The sequence below is a fragment of the Mustela erminea genome, chromosome 11 (genome assembly GCF_009829155.1).
Source record: "Mustela erminea isolate mMusErm1 chromosome 11, mMusErm1.Pri, whole genome shotgun sequence".
Lineage (NCBI taxonomy): Eukaryota > Metazoa > Chordata > Mammalia > Carnivora > Mustelidae > Mustela > Mustela erminea.
The window spans coordinates 60,289,977-60,307,009 of NC_045624.1; positions in this window are offsets into that span (position 1 = coordinate 60,289,977).

Sequence of the window (17,033 nt, forward strand, 5' to 3'; positions counted from 1 at the left end):
AAACAAATCAATGAAATTTTTTCAGTTAAGGTAAGTGACTGAAAGTTCAGGGTGGTTTATTGAATATTCAGGTAATTGACTTATTTCTACCTACAGGAAGATGTAAATATACTCTGGCTTAGGAGGAACTTGGGTGAAAACCTTGGAACATTGTTTCTTTTCTACTTCTGAAGGAATTTTTTAAAATTGAGAGAGAGACAGAGATAGTGACAGAGAGTACAAGTCTGGGGGAGAGGAAGAAGAAGGTTCCCTGCTGAGTAAGGAGCGTGATGCAGGACTTGATCCCAGGACCCCGGGATCACGACCTGAGCTGAAGGCAGATGCTTAACAGATTGAGCCACCCAGATGCCCCTGAATCTCTTTTTTCCTAGAGTGAATAACACCTTATGTCCATAGAATCATAGAATCCCAAAGTCCATGCAGACCACACAGGTTTAGCTATCGGCATCAGAAGGAGATAAACACAGTGGTGTAGCTATATACAGCAGGAGATGGAGGGGACACCAACTGTATGTTTGAACCTCCAGGAGGCAACACAGAGAAGAAATGAGAAAAAGAAATAGAAGAAGGCGATAAGACATTGGAGATACAGAAAATAAATAGTCTACTACAGAATATAGAGATACAGAAGGTATAGGATCAAAATTAGTGTGTAATAAAAAGAGGACCCTAACTACCCAACACTGGAAAGTTTGTTAAATACAAAGAGACTATCAATGTTGAATATGGACTATACATTATACAGTAGTACACTGTTGATGTAAAATTTTCTGATTTTTATAATTGTGCTGCAATACGCAGAAAAATGCCTTTGTACTTAAGGAAATGAATGCTGAGAAGGGGAAAGGCATGATTTTTGCAACATACTTTGAAATGGTTTAGAAACATAAGTATGTACACACACACACACACACACACACACAATGCTAATTTAAAAAATGTGACCCAGTGTTAACAGTTAGTGAATCTGGGTAAGGAACTAGGGAGTTCTTTATAATATTGCTTCAACCTTTATGAGATTTGAAGTTATTTCCAAATAAAAAGTTGAAAGAAAAAGAAAAACAATATTACATTCCCTTGACTAAAATTATTCAAGGTTGAATTTGTGACCCCAAATGGACAAGTTATAATTCTTCTTGCAACTTTCCTATTATGATGCAGTATCAAAGACTCTCTTTGTGGGTCACAGTTCTGGAAGACAGAAGTTTGGAGCTTCTTTTGAAGTCATAAAACATTTTTATTTGCCAAACTCCTGTCCTGCTCCATGGGATTTTAGTAAGGCAGAATTAGATCCTAGACTCATCTTCCTGTCCTCAGTGTTTAACCCAAGGGTTAGCATGAGACCTAAGCCAGGTCAGAGTATTCTCCCAATCTTCTTAGCAAGTGATACTATAGATGAGTACCTCTTGCCTTTGGAATTTCAGTGCTGCAATAATGTAAATTAAGAATTGCTTGGGTCCATAATCCTAGGTCTCAGAAAGTCGGGTTATTTACAGCAGGAGATAAGGAGATCAACATATAAAATAAAGCAGAAATGAGGGAAAAAAATTAAAAATCTTGAAAGTATTTTTAACTTCCTGGACCCAATGTCTGAAACCTAAAGATTCAAGCACATACTTACCTGTTATAATAAATTATAATAAGCCAATAAATTCCCTCTACTTTAGCTTAAATTAGTTTATATTCTGGAGTTGTTGGGTTGGATATTCCATATTAACCATTTATGTCAAGTTGGTTAATTATGTTGTTCAACTCTTCCACGCTCTAACTGATTTACCTGCTTGTCCTATCAACTGCCGAGAGTTGTTTCAAAGTCTTTCAATGTAAGGGTGCCTTGCTGGCTCAGTCCATTGAGCGATGACTCTTGGTTTCAGCTCAGACCATGATCTCAGGGTTATGAGATGGAAACTAGTGCCTGGCTCTGCACTGAACAGGGAGTCTGCTTGAAGTTCTCCCCCTACTTCTCTGGCCCTCCTCCACTCACATGCAAGTGTGTGCACTCTCTCAAATAAATCTTTCAATAAAATTATGAAACTATTTTTCCTATGGTTCTGTTAAAATTTTCATTATTTATTTTGAGGCTATGTTATAAGGTGTCTGCAAACTTAAAACTATTATAGTTTCTGGGGTGCCTGGGTGGCTCAGTGGGTTAAAGCCTCTGCCTTTCAGGATCCTAGGGTCCTGGGATCAAGCCCCAATTCTGGCTCTCTGCTCAGCAGGGAGCCTGCTTCTCTTCCTCTCTCTGCCTGCCTCTGTGACTACTTGTAATCTCTGTCAAATAAATAAATAAAATCTTAAAAAAAAACTGTTATAGTTTCCTAGTAGATTTACCCTTCTATCAATATGAAATGTCTCTTTGATCTTTTGTTTTGTTTTTTGTTTTTAAAAAACCATTTTTACTCTATGTGCTTTTGACAAAAAAAAAAAAAGGCAATTTAAAACCCTTTAAATGATGCATCTACTGCCGTATAGTATGTGGCATCATACTGTTAAGAGTAGCATCAAATCCCATATCAGGTCAGTTATTACCTTTTCATTTATTTTATTTTATTTATTTTTTTAATTTTTAATTTTTTATAAACATATAATATATTTTTATCCCCAGGGGTACAGGTCTGCAAATTGCCATGTTTACACACTTCACAGCACTCACCAAAGCACATACCCTCCCCAATGTCCATAACTCCACCCCCCTTCTCCCAGCCTCCCTCCCCCCAGCAACCTTCAGATTGTTTTGTGAGATTAAGAGTCACTTATGGTTTGTCTCCCTCCCAATCCCATCTTGTTTCATTGATTCTTCTCCTACCCACTTAAGCCCCCATGTTGCATTTCCACTTCCTCATATCAGGTAGATCATATGATAGTTGTCTTTCTCCAATTGACTTATTTCTCAAAGCATGATACCCTTTAGTTCCATCCACGTCATCGCAAATGGCAAGATTTCATTTCTTTTGATGGCTGCATAGTATTCCATTGTGTATATATACCACACCTTCTTGATCCATTCATCTGTTGATGGACATCTAGGTTCTTTCCATAGTTTGGCTATTGTAGACATTGCTGCTATAAACATTCGGGTGCACGTGCCCCTTCGGATCACTACCTTTGTATCTTTAGGGTAAATACCCAGTAGTGCAATTGCTGGGTCATAGGGCAGTTCGATTTTCAACATTTTGAGGAACCTCCATGCTGTTTTCCAGAGTGGTTGCACCAGCTTGCATTCCCACCAACAGTGTAGGAGGGTTCCCCTTTCTCTGCATCCTCACCAGCATCTGTCATTTCCTGACTTGTTGATTTTAGCCATTCTGACTGGTGTGAGGTGATACCTCATTGTGGTTTTGATTTGTATTTCCCTGATGACAAGTGTTGTAGAGCACTTTTTCATGTGTCTGTTACCCATCTGGATGTCTTCTTTGCAGAAATGTCTGTTCATATGTCTTCTGCCCATTTCTTGATTAGATTATTTGTTTTTTGAGTGTTGAGTTTGCTAAGTTCTTTATAGATTTTGGACACAGACTCTTTATCTGATATGTCGTTTGCAAATATCTTCTCCCATTCTGTCAGTTGTCTTTTGGTTTTGTTAACTGTTTCCTTTGCTGTTCAGAAGCTTTTGATCTTGATAAAATCCCAATAGTTCATTTTTGCCCTTGCTTCCCTTGCCTTTGGCGATGTTCCTAGGACGATGTTGCTGTGGCTGAGGTCGAAGAGGTTGCTGCCTGTGTTCTCCTCAAGGATTTTGAAGGATTCCTTTCTCACACTGAGGTCCTTCATCCATTTTGAGTCTACTTTCGTGTGTGGTGTAAGGAAATAGTCCAATTTCATTTTTCTGCATGTGGCTGTCCAATTTTCCCAACACCATTTATTGAAGAGGCTGTCCTTTTTCCATTGGACATTCTTTCCTGCTTCATCAAAGATTAGTTGACCATAGAGTTGAGGGTCTATTTCTGGGCTCTCTATTCTGTTCCATTGATCTATGTGTCTGTTTTTGTGCCAGTACCATGCTGTCTTGATGATGATGACTTTGTAATAGAGCTTGAAGTCCGGAACTGTGATGCCACCAACTTTGGCTTTCTTTTTCAATATCCCTTTGGCTATTCGAGGTCTTTTCTAGTTCCATATAAATTTTAGGATTATTTGTTCCATTTCTTTGAAAAAGATGGATGGTACTTTGATAGGACTTGCATTAAATGTGTAGGTGCTTTAGGTAGCATAGACATTTTCACAGTATTTATTCTTCCAATCCAGGAACATGGAACATTTTTCCATTTCTTTATGTTTTCCTCAATTTCTTTCATGAGTACTTTATAGTTTTCTGAGTATAGATTCTTAGCCTCTTTGGTTAGGTTTATTCCTAGGTATCTTATAGTTTTGGGTGCAATTGTAAATGGTATTGACTCCTTAATTTCTCTTTCTTCTGTCTTGTTGGTGTAGAGAAATGCAGCTGATTTCTGTGCATTGATTTTATATCCTGACTACTGAATTCTTGTACAAGTTCTAGCAGTATTGGAGTGGAGTTTTTTGGGTTTCCACATATAATATCATATCATCTGCAAAGAGTGATAGTTTGACTTCTTCTTTGCTGATTTGGATGCCTTTAATTTCCTTTTGTTGTCTGACTGCTGAGGCTAGGACTTCTAGTACTATGTTGAATAGCAGTGGTGATAATGGACACCCCTGACATGTTCCTGACCTTAGCGGAAAAACTTTCAGTTTTTCTCCATTGAGAATGATATTTGTGGTGGGTTATTCATAGATGGCTTTGATGATATTGAGGTATGTGCCCACTACCCCTGTACTTTGAAGAGTTTTGATCAGGAAGGGATGCTGTACTTTGTCAAATGCTTTTTTAGCATCTGTTGAGAGTATCATATGGTTCTTGTTCTTTCTTTTATTAATGTGTTGTATCACATTGATTGATTTGCGGATGTTGAACCAACCTTGCAGCCCTGGAATAAATCCCACTTGGTCGTGGTGAATAATCCTTTTAATGTACTGTTGAATCCTATTGGCTAGTATTTTAATGAGAATTGTCGCATCTGTGTTCATCAAGGATATTGGTCTGTAGTTCTCTTTTTTGATGGGATCCTTGTCTGGTTTTGGGATCAAGGTGATGCTGGCCTCATAAAATGAGTTTGGAAGTTTTCCTTCCATTTCTATTTTTTGGAACAGTTTCAGGAGAATAGGAATTAGTTCTTCTTTAAATGTTTGGTAGAATTCCCCCGGGAAACCGTCTGGCCCTGGGTTTTTGTTTGGAGATTTTTGATGACTGTTTCAATCTCCTTACTGGTTATGGGTCTGTTCAGGCTTTCTATTTCTTCCTGGTTCAGTTGTGGTAGTTTATATGTCTCTAGGAATGCATCCATTTCTTTCAGATTGTCAAATTTGTTGGCGTAGAGTTGCTCATAGTATGTTCTGATAATTGTCTGTATTTCTTTGGTGTTAGTTGTGATCTCTCCTCTTTCATTCATGATTTTATTAGTTTGGGTCCTTTCTCTTTTCTTTTTGATAAGTCTGGCCAGGGGTTTATCAATCTTATTAATTCTTTCAAAGAACCAGCTCCTAGTTTTGTTGATTTGTTCTATTGTTTTTTTGGTTTCTATTTCATTGATTTCTGCTCTGATCTTCATGATTTCTCTTCTCCTGCTGGGTTTAGGGTTTCTTTCTTGTTCTTTCTCCAGCTCCTTTAGGTATAGGGTTAGGTTGAGTACCTGAGACCTTTCTTGTTTCATGAGAAAGGCTTGAACCACTATGTATTTTCCTCTCAGGACTGCCTTTGTTGTGTCCCACAGATTTTGAACCGTTGTGTTTTCTTTATCATTTGTTTCCATGAATTTTTTTCAATTCTTCTTTAATTTCCCGGTTGACCCATTCATTCTTTAGAAGGATGCTGTTTAGTCTCCATGTATTTGGGTTCTTTCCAAATTTCCTCTTGTGATTGAGTTCTAGCTTCAGAGCATTGTGGTCTGAAAATATGCAGGGAATGATCCCAATCTTTTGATACCAATTGAGTCCTGATTTAGGACCGAGGATGTGATCTATTCTGAAGAATGTTCCATGTGCACTAGAGAAGAATGTGTATTCTGTTGCTTTGGGATGAAATATTCTGAATATATCTGTGATGTCCATCTGGCCCAGTGTGTCATGTAAGGCCTTTATTTCCTTGTTGATCTTTTGCTTGGATGATCTGTCCATTTCAGTGAGGGGAGTGTTAAAGTCCCCTACTATTTTGTATTATTGTTGATGTGTTTCTTTGATTTTGTTATTAATTGGTTTATATAGTTAGCTGCTCCCACATTGGGGGCATAGATATTTAAAATTGTTAGATATTCTTGTTGGACAGACCCTTTGAGTATGCTATAGTGTCCTTCCTCATCTCTTATTATAGTCTTTGGCTTAAAATCTAATTGATCTGATATAAGGATTGCCACTCCTGCTTTCTTCTGATGTCCATTAGCATGGTAAATTCTTTTCCACCCCCTCACTTTAAATCTGGAGGTGTCTTCGGGTTTAAAATGAGTTTCTTGTAGGCAACATATAGATGGATTTTGTTTTTTTATCCATTCTGATACCCTGTGTCTTTTGATTGGGGCATTTAGCCCATTAACATTCAGGATAACTATTGAGAGATATGAATTTAATGCCATTGTATTGCCTGTAAGTTGACTGTTACTGTATATTGTCTCTGTTCCTTTCTGATCTACTAATTTTAGTCTCTCTCTTTTCTTAGAGGACCCCTTTCAATATTTCCTGTAGATCTGGTTTGGTGTTTGCGAATTCTTTCCGTTTTTGTTTGTCCTGGAAGCTTTTTATCTCTCTTTCTATTTTCAATGATAGCCTAGCTGGATATAGTATTCTTGGCTGCATGTTTTTCTAATTTAGTGCTCTGAATATATCATGCCAGCTCTTTCTGGCCTGCCAGGTCTCTGTGGATAAGTCAGCTGCCAATCTAATATTTTTACCATTATATGTTACAGACTTCTTTTCCTGGGCTGCTTTCAGGATTTTCTTTTTGTCACTAAGACTTGTACATTTTACTATTAGGTGACAGGGTGTGGGCCTATTCTTATTGATTTTGAGGGGCGTTCTCTGAACCTCCTGAATTTTGATGCTCGTTCCCTTTGCCATATTGGGGCAATTCTCCCCAATAATTCTCTCCAGTATTCCTTCTGCTCCCCTCTCTCTTTCTTCTTCTTCTGGAATCCCAATTATTCTAATGTTGTTTTGTCTTATGGTGTCACTTATCTCTCAAATTCTCCCCTCGTGGTCCAGTAGCTGTTTGTCCCTCTTTTGCTCAGCTTCTTTATTCTCTGTCATTTGGTCTTCTATATTGCTATTTTTTTCTTCTGCCTCATTTATCCTAGCAGTGAGAACCTCCATTTTTGATTGCACCTCATTAATAGCTTTTTTGATTTCAACTTGGTTAGATTTGAGTTCTTTTATTTCTCCAGAAAGGGCTTTTATATCTCTAGAAAGGGTTTCTCTCATATCTTCCATGCCTTTTTTGAGCCCAGCTAGAACATTGAGAATTGTCATTCTGAGCTCTAGATCTGACATATTACCAATGTCTGTATGATTAGGTCCCTAGCCTTTAGTACTGCCTCTTGTTCTATTTTTTGTGGTGAATTTTTCTGCCTTGTCATTTTGTCCAGATAAGAGTATATGAAGGAGCAAGTAAAATACTAAAAGGGTAGCAACAACTCCAGGAAAATATGCTTTAACCAAATCAGAAGAGATCCCAAATCATGAGCGGGGAGAAAGGGGGCAAAAAGAGGTACAGAAAGAAAAAAGAAAAAAAGAAAAGAAACAATTAAAAAAGATAACAAATAAAGAAAAAATATAAAAAAGAAAAAATATACATATTAGATAAACTAGTTAAAAAATGTTAAAAAGAAAAGGGCAAAAGTTAAAAAAATTTAGCAGAAGAAGAGAGGAAAAAAAAATTGAAAAAAAAATTAAATTAACTGGAAAACTAAAGAATCATGGGGAGAAAGCCATGAGTTCTGTGCTTTGCTTTCTCCTCATCTGGAATTCCGCTGCTCTCTTTGGTATTGAAACTGTACTCCTTTGTAGGTGAACTTGGTCTTGGCTGGATTTCTTGTTGATCTTCTGGGGGACGGGCCTGGTGTAGTGATTCTCAAGTGTCTTTGCCCCAGGCAGAATTGCACCATCCTTACCAGGGGCTGGGCTGAGTAATCCGCTCGGGTTCCCTTTCGGGAGCTTTAGTCCCGTGAGCGCTTTCCGTAGAGTTCCGGAGGACGGGAATGAAAATGGCGGCCTCCCGGTCTCCAGCCTGGAGGAGCCGAGAGCCCAGGGCCCCACTCCTCAGTGCACCCTCAGAGAATAGCACCCAATTACTTCCGTCTCCCTGGCCTCTGGGTGTGCTCCGAGCTCACCGAGCCTGCGACCAGTTCAAGGTAACCTTGAGCTGAGATCTCACTCCTTGGCTCTGTCTCTGTAGCCGGCTTCCCAGTTCTAATACCTGCAAGCTCTGCAACACTCAGACACCCCCAATCCTTCTGTGGCCCTGCAGGACCTTAGGCCACACTGACCCCGCGTGGGCTTCACCCCGTTTAGCCTCTGAGCGATGTCCCTCAGCTGAACAGACTTTTAAAAGTCCTGATTTTGTGCTCCGTTGCTCCTCTGCTTGCCGGGAGCTGGCCCCTCCCTCCGTGGTCTATCTTCCCATTGCTTTGGATTCACTTCTCTGCCAGTCCCACTTTTCAGAAAGTGGTTGATTTTCTGTTTCTAGAATTGCTGTTCTTCTCTTCGATCTCCCGTTGGATTTGTAGGTATTTGCAATCTTTAGATAAGCTATCTAGCTGATGTCCTGCCAGCTGAAGTAGTCTCAGCCTGCTACTTCTCCGCCATCTTGACTCCTCTCCTCTCTTTGATCTTTAATAAGGTGTCTTGCATTAGAGTCTGCTTTGTGTGATATTAACATAGTTTTAAAATCTTTCTTTTAGTGTTGTCCAGTAATTCTTTTATTATTCTTTTTAACTTTATGAATTTTAATATTAAAAGTATGTAAATTATAAGTAATATTTATTTGAGTTTAGTTTCTTTAAAGTATTTTAATCTTCATTTTTACTTATAATTTTAATTCATTTGCTTGATGTATTTATTTATATATTGATATATATATCAATATTAAATATTGATGTATTTATATATATATTTATATATACCTACTTTCAATGTTTCCTATTTCTTCTACATGTTCATGCACCTTGTTTTCCCAAGTCTTTGTCTATTTTTCTTCTTTGTGTTTACTTAAGTTTGATTTTGTGTGTGTGTGTTTACTAAACTTGACACTCATTAGCTTGTTAGTTACACATTCTTAGACTATTTTTTCAATATTCCTTGAAATGTTAACATCTACCCTAGACATTATCACACTCCTTTTTGGCTGATTAAAGTCAAATATAAATTAATGTTTTACCATTTTTGAGACACTCCAGTGACCTTTAAGCACTAGGTTTTTTAAACTGAAAATACTTTATTTCTTTTATACCGTCAGTATCCATTGAGGTTTGCCTATTGCTATTCCACATATATTTGCTTTTCCAAACATTTTTCCTACATCTCTGTGTTTCCTTATTTTATCAGTTTCATCCACCTGAAGAACTCCCTTTAGAAGACATTGAGTAAAACATATGGGTGATGAGGGTATCTGATCAGAGAGGAATATAGCACTCTTTCATAGATGCAGATGAGGGATAACTTATATGTCTAATATAAATCAGACAAATGTCTATGTCTTTGTCTAATTCCTTCCAGTTGAGAATCTGCAGCGTCCATGTGACTGTCAGGGTAAGTGTGCTCTTAGACCTCGCCTCACTTTCGACTCTACGGTATTCTCCTGTCTTAGAATTTTGATCTCAGTTCCTAACACTCACTGCTTATTAAATTTCTAGATCTTTATTTTGGGTTCATAGAATGAGACACACGTTGCTTTCTTTCTGGCAATCTACTTGACTTTTCCATGGCCAAAACGGCCTCATAGGGACAAGATTAACCGCAGATTAATCTGGTTAAACTCAAACTCATGAGTCTGGAAGTTTTAGGAAATGATGTTTATTAGTTGATCTATGTTGAAAAAAATTTACCCCCTTAATAATATGTACATCTCAAAACCATGTAAAGTACAAAACATTTTTATTTCTGTTTTATGCTGAACAACATATACTATTAGTTTTCCACGAAAATACTAAACTATGTTGCTGAATTATAAAATCAAGACTCTAAAATGTTTTTGATATTGAACTTCAAATCTATTAATGTATACACATTGTAGATAACGATGAAAAACTACTGACAATAGTTCAATGTGTTTTAGCTGCACTATTCAACCACAACAATCCTTTGAGTAAAAAAGCACTTCATGTTCTCAGCATAAGTTCTTTGTTACTGAGAATGTGCTTTTTCTGCATCTGAACAGCCTGAATTGAATTTTATTTTGAGTTTTGTACCTGCTTCAAAGATTGTTGGCACACAGATAAAGCTTCATGAAAAAACATGGAGGTTGTAAATGCCACGAAGATGTTATTTTTCTACTGTGGAAATAGATGTCTGTAAATGACAGATGATTATTGACTCATTGGTGGAAAAATGCACAAAAAGTATCAAGAACTAACTGACATCTCAACTCATACATGTCTTACATTTAGCAAAGAAATCTCAAATAGTACATACTTTTCAACTGGAGCTCTTAACAATGGAATTGATAGTGTCACCACACCCATGCTTCTCTCCATTCTGAGTCTGAGACTGGTCTCATAAATATGTCCCTTACCAACTCTGACTCACTCCCACATACTTTAACTGAAAACAGGTAAAATGATACTTTATAAAGCATTATACTCGAAAGAAAAAAAAACAAACCTGTCCTCTTAACAAGTTTATCTGATGGAGGAAAACCCAATGCAACTTGCTGCAAAATACACTTTTATCTCACTTAGTTCATCAGAGATGAGAAACAGCCACCTTTTGCCTAATCAAAAGCTTAAATCTGTTCACAGGCTTTACAGCCCAGCACTGTACTATTGTATATTGATTGTGCCGGAGGGCACCTCCTTGTGGAGAACAATTGATTTTTCTTTGTTAGCAAAGCGATTTTAATAGTCTTTCTACAGGCTGTCATGTTTCCAGGCCCCAGAAACAAGATGCACCTGTTACTAGAACTTAGTGATCAATCGCTCAACCCACGGAAAATGTGCCTGTCTGCTACGCTAAAACACCTCCACAGCAATTACTCAGAAGGTGACTTTAACTCGTTTTGATAAATATGCTTCCTGGGAGTCTCAGGTGGGTTATCTTAAGCAATTTTACCTCCGAGCCTGAAGTTAGGTGTTTTGTTAAATTGCCATTAAGACAGCGTGGTTACAAGAACAGATTTTTGCTGTTTCATGTTACTTTTATAGTTTCGTGCCAAACTTCCTTGCCAAAGGAACTAGCCCAAAGTAAAGGTCACTGCTTTGAAGAGTGAGTGATGATAATAACTATATTTGTATTGCCCTTGATATTTGAAGACGGCTCTTCTGGCTAATTGTGTGGCATGACTAAAAAGTCAAAGGTAGGATCAGTAGCTTAAATCTGGCACAATTGCCGTCTGTTCTCCTTGACCAGTGGTGACCACTGTTTCCTTAATGTTATACAAAGTGTCCCTTATTTATTTTTTTTCTTCTTTGTAAATCTGGCTGACAAGCTTTCTTTGTAAGTGTATGGAAGCCTTTCTGTGATCTCTAGTCATGCTAAACTCTTCCCATCTCCTAGCAAGTTTTTAAAAGTATGTCGGCACTTTAGGCTTGTAGCTGCCCTTTACAGTCATAGTATTAGCTGCTGCCGCCGAGGTGATAGTATGTACTAATCTTTCAGTCAAATTCTTCAAGGCAGCACCAGTTACAGGTCATGCCTCATAGATGAGGAAATCTGAGAGAGACTTACGAGAGGTTAAGTAACATCGCCCAGCGATACACGTACATAAGTGACAAAAATCAGTATTTGAACATAGTCAATCCTCTTAACGATGGTATTCTTGCCATCTCTGTCTCTCAGCATTACGGTGTCACGTGGGTTCCAGAAGATGCAGAGCCCTTGCGGGACCCTGGCCACATAAAAATCCTTTTCGCCTCTAGGGGACAGAAGCCTCTTCGTCAACTCGGCAGACATTTTTGGGAGGTCTGCTACGCGTCAAACAGCATGATCGACTTTGGGGTTTGAGTAGAAATGGAGAAAAACACAATCTCTATTTCAAGAAATTTGTCATAAAGTGGGTGGAGGAAATTAGCGCAAAGGGGCTTAGCAGGGGAAAACACTCTCTCAGCCAGGGTGGAGAAATGTTTCCTGGAAGATACTGCTTCTGCATAAGGCCTGGAAACAAAAATGGGGTTGTTAGTGGGTTTAATTGTGTGTCTCCCGCCTCTCCCCCCAAATGTATATGTTTAAGTAACTAATTCCCAGTGCCTCAGAGTGTGGCCTTCTTTGAAAATAGGGTTCTTGCAGATGTAGCCAAGTTCAGATGAGGTCTTTGGGGTGTGCCCTCATCCAATATGATTGGTGTCTTTATAGAAAGAGGGAAACTTGGACACAGCACAGGGAGAATGCCGTGTAGAGATTGGATTTGTGCTGCCACAGCTGAGGATTGTGAAAGATCGCCCGCTAGGAGAGAGGCTCCAACAGATTCTCCCTGACCACCCGCAGGAAAATAACAGGCCTTTCACGTACCCTTCTGGAAATGCGCTAAACTCGGTTTTGGACTTATAGCTTCCAGGACTGTGAGATAATACTGTTCTGTTGTGTAAGCCCCCCCAGTCTGTGGTACTTCATTGGGGCAGCTCTGGAAAACTAATACGAGGGCTCTGACAAAATAATAGGAAGAGATAAAGAGATGCTTTGTGTGTTTGTTTTGGTTGTAAGTGAAGGAAAAAGGAATGCAAAATTTGAGGGTTAGGAAATATTTGTGAGGAAGCAGTGAGGGTCCTCTAGATGTTTTTTGAGTGAATAGAGTGGCTTCAGGAAAACTGGTCATATAGGTAGAAAGACAAAGGGCAGGTTTAGCTCGCCCTGAAAGTTTTTGCAGGTGAGAAAGAAGGTGCCTGATTTGAGAAGAGTATTGAAAATTGGGCTTTTTTTAAAGATGGGACCAACTCTAACCCTTATATTTGCAGATGTGGGAAGAGGCCCCAGTCATTTAGCCTGAGTGATTAGAACTAGTAATAATGTTACAATGTGTCAGATCAAGGAAGAAACATTTCAGAAATGCTCTTTCTTTCCATCTGTTCAGGCCTCTCTGGTAGGTAGAAAAAAAATCCTAGAGGGTGAATCAGCAGACTTCAATGTAAGGGTCAGCTCTGCAAAAAATTCTAGAACCAGTCAGGAAATTTCTCCCCGTTTCTCTAACTTTTTCTCTCCCCTCCTCCTCCTCATTCTTCTCTCTCTCTCTCTCTCTCTGTCTCTTATTTTCCTTTCTTTTTCTCCTTTCTTTGAGAGAAAGTGATGGTTACATTCCTTTTGGCTCTCACCCAAGTCTCTTTGAGGAATGTGGTGAGTTTACTTTCACTTTAGATTGTTTGTTTCATCTGTATGTCTTTCTCCCTGCCTTTATACTGCATTAACACAAATCAGCTTTTGAATCACATTGAACTCTTAAGAGTCTGCCCACCCAGTGCTAATCCTCTCATCATTTGAAGTGTTCGTAGAATTTATGTGGCGTCCGCAGAAACACAGATGCTATAGGTATAAATAAATGTGTTGCCATCACAGCTGTGTATGGGAAATAGGGGCCGCAAATGGGGGAAAAAAAAAAAGTCACAGATTTAAAGAAAAAAAAATAAAAAGGTGGCTTAGAAGTAAAATGGAAAGAGGAGCTGGGCCAGAACAGGTGTCAGAAAAGATCAGGGCAAATGTAAGCTAGCCGCGTACAGGCAATGAACAGGTGCAGGCAAAGAGGTGCAAAAATTAATGATTTATGATGGAAAACTCACATCCAGTGTCTGTTTCGAGCTCTGTCACCAAAGGGACTAGTCTCACTAAGTGAAACAAATCAGTGCTGATTACGAACATCTATCAGTTTCATAATGGTTAAGAATCAAAGAAGAGAAAGACATAGTTTGGACTTAAATGCCGTTTTTATATGACATGTTTTCATGGCTGAGCAATCATTTGCCGCAGCAGTTAAAAGAAGGCAGGGATTGGCCAACTATAGCCTGTGGGTCAAATCTGGCTGATTCCAGTTTTTGGAATAAGCTTTTATTGGAACACAGCCATGTCCATTTGTATACATCCTGTCCATGGCTGCTTTTACATTACGATATTACGATTATAGAGTTAAATTGTTGCAACAGGGACCATAAAACTCTCGAAACAGAAAATATTTACTACCTGAACTATTACAGACAAAAAAAAAAAATGTTTTTAAAATGCATCTTAGAAAACTCAGCTCTGGAAATCCTATTGCTTGGATTAAAATAGTTCCTTTTCTGTGTACTGATTTGGAGGTCTTGGACTACACATGGCCAGTGTTCAAACTCAAGTTTTTCTCATGTATCAAATGGGCCTAATAGTAAATCTCCACTAGCATCGTTGCCAGGAAAAATGAAATGTGTGAAGCATTATCAGTAGCGCTGTTCCTACTTTTCAGATCTAAATAACCTATTGTGCTGTTCCTTCTCTGCTGGTGTCCTGAAGAGACTACTGCGGTTTCTGTTACCGTGCTGAGACGGTGCTGGTTACATTTGTGACCACCCAGCACAGCAGAGTTCCTCACCATTCCAGAGCTTCACAGATAGTTTGAACAATTTAGTATAGAATGCCTTGTGTCACCGTTTTTGTTTTTGTTTTGTTTTTGTTTTTTTAAATCAAAACAAGTATTTTTATTTATTAAAAAAAAAAAAGATTTGTTAAGGGGCACCTGGGTGGCTCGGGTGGTTAAGTGTCTGCCTTTGGCTCAGATCATGATCTCGGGGTCTCGGGATTGAGTCCTGCATTGGACTCACTGCTCAGCGGGGATCCTGCTTTTCCCTCTCCTCCCTGCTTGTGGTCTCTCTTGCTATCTCTCTCTCTCTCTCTCTCTCTCTCAATCTCTCAAAGTCTTTGAAAAAAATATTTATTTATTTAAGAGAAAGAGAAAACACAAGCTTGGGGAAGGGCAGGGGGATAAAGGGAGAGAATCCTCAAGCAGACTCCCTCTGAGTGCGGAGTCCAACACGATCTCAATCCCAGGACCCCAAGACCACATTCTGAAGAGAAATCAACAGTCAGATGCTTAACCAACTGATTGTGCAGGCATCCCAAAATTATTCATTTAATTTAGGTTTTGTTTTTTTATTAACATATAATGTATTACTTGCCCCAGGGGTACAGGGCTGTGAATCATCAGTCTTACATAATTCACAGCACTCACCATAGCACATACCCTCTCCAATGTCAATCACCCAGCCACCTTATCCCTCCCCCCTGCTCAGCAGCCCTCTGTTTCCTCAAATTAAGAGTCTCTTATGGTTTGTCTCCCTCCCTGGTCCCATTTTGTTTAATTTTTTTCCCTCCTTGTCCCCTTGGACCCCCCTTCCCTGCCTCTCAAATTCCTCATATCAGAGAGATGATATGATAATTGTTTTTCTCTGATTGACTTATTTCGCTTAGCCTAATGCCTTCTAGTTCCATTCCCATTTTTGCAAATGGCAAGGTTTTCTTTTTCATTGTTTGATTTTTGGTATCTGCATAGTATTCCATTGTATATACATATAATATCTTCTTTATCCATTTGTCTCTTGATGGACATCTAGGTTTTTCTATAGTTTGGCTATTATAGACATTGCTCCTAAACATTTGGGTGCACATGCCCCTTCGGATCACTACATCTGTATCTTTAGGGTAAATACCCAGTAGTGCCATTGCTGGGTTGTAAGGTAGCTTTATTTTCAACTTTTTGAGGAACCTCCATGCTGTTTTCCAGAGTGGCTGCAGCAGCTTGCATTCCCACCAACAGTGTAGGAGGGTTCCCCTTTCTCCACATCCTCTCCAACATCTGTTATTTCCTGACTTGTTGATTTTAGCCATTCTGACTGGTGTGAGGTGGTATCTCATTGTGGTTTTTATTTGTATTTCCCAGATAACAAGTGATGTGGAGCACTTTTTCATGAGTCTGTTGGCCATCTGGATGTCTTCTTTGCAGAAATGTCTGTTCATGTCCCCTGACCATTTCTTAATTGGATTATTTGTTCTTTGGGTGTTGAGTTTGATAAGTTCTTTATAGATTTTGGATACTTGCCTTTTATCTGATAGGTCATTTGTGAATATCTTCTCCCATTCTGTTGGTTGTCTTTTGGTTTTGTTGACTATTTCCTCTGCTGTACAAAAGCTTTTGATCTTGATGAAATCCCAATAGTTCATTTTTGCCCTTGCGTCCCTGCCTTTGGCGATGTTCCTAGGAAGAAGTTGCTGTGGCTGAGGTCAAAGAGGTTGCTGTCTGTGTTCTCCTCAAGGATTTTGATGGATTCCTGTCTCCCATAGAGGTCTTTCATCCATTTTGAGTCTATTTTTGTGTGTGGTATAAGGAAATGGTCCAGTTTCATTTCTCTGCATGTGGCTGTCCAATTTTCCCAACACCCTTTGTTGAAGAGACTGTCTTTTTTTTCCATTGGACATTCTTTCCTACTTTGTCAAAGATTAGTTGACCATAGAGTTGAGGGTCTATTTTTGGGCTTTCTATTCTGTTCCATTGATCTATGTGTCTGTTTTTGTGCCAGTACCATACTGTCTTGATGATGACAGCTTTATAATAGAGTTTGAAGTCTGGTATTGTGATGCCACCAACTTTGGTTTTCTTTTCCAACATTCCTCTGACTATTCAGAGTCTTTTCTTGTTCCATATATATTTTAGGATTATTTGCTTCATTTCTTTGAAAAAAAAAAAAAAGATGGTATTTTGGCGGGGATTGCATTAAATGAGTAGATTGCTATAGGTGGCATAGACATTTTCACAATATTTGTTCTTCCAGTTCATAAGCATGGAATGTTTTCCATTTCTTTGTATC